A 518-nucleotide genomic window follows, 5' to 3' on the forward strand; every position below is an offset into this window, starting at 1 on the left:
CGGCCATGCTTCCACGTCGACGGCCAAACCGAATATTCACGGCTCCAAGGTCATGCTCTGTATTTGGTGGGACCAGCTCGGCGTAGTGTATTATAAGCTGTTAAAACCGACTGGAACAATCACAGGCGATCGGATATCGAATACAATTGATGCGTTTGAGCCGAGAATTGAAAGACAAACGGCCGCAACACAACGAGAGACACGATAAAGTGATTTTTCAGCATGACAATGCTCGACCCCAGATTGCGAAAGTAGTCAGGACATACTTGGAAACGTTGAAATAGGTAGTCCTACCCCACCCGCCGTATTCTCCAGACGTTGCTCCCTCTGACTATCACTTGTTTCGATCAATGGCACACGGCTTGGCTGACCAGCACTTCCGGTCTTATGAAGAAGTAAAAAATTGGATCGATTCGTGGATCGCCTCAAATGATGACCAGTTTTTTCGACGCGAGGTTCGTACGCTACCCGAAAGATGGGAGAAAGTAGTGGCCAGCGATGGACAATACTTTGAATCA

This window comes from Odontomachus brunneus, unplaced genomic scaffold (genome assembly GCF_010583005.1).
Source record: "Odontomachus brunneus isolate Ranch 3 - 2012 unplaced genomic scaffold, Obru_v1 Obru_scaffold_227, whole genome shotgun sequence".
NCBI classification, from domain to species: Eukaryota; Metazoa; Arthropoda; class Insecta; order Hymenoptera; family Formicidae; genus Odontomachus; species Odontomachus brunneus.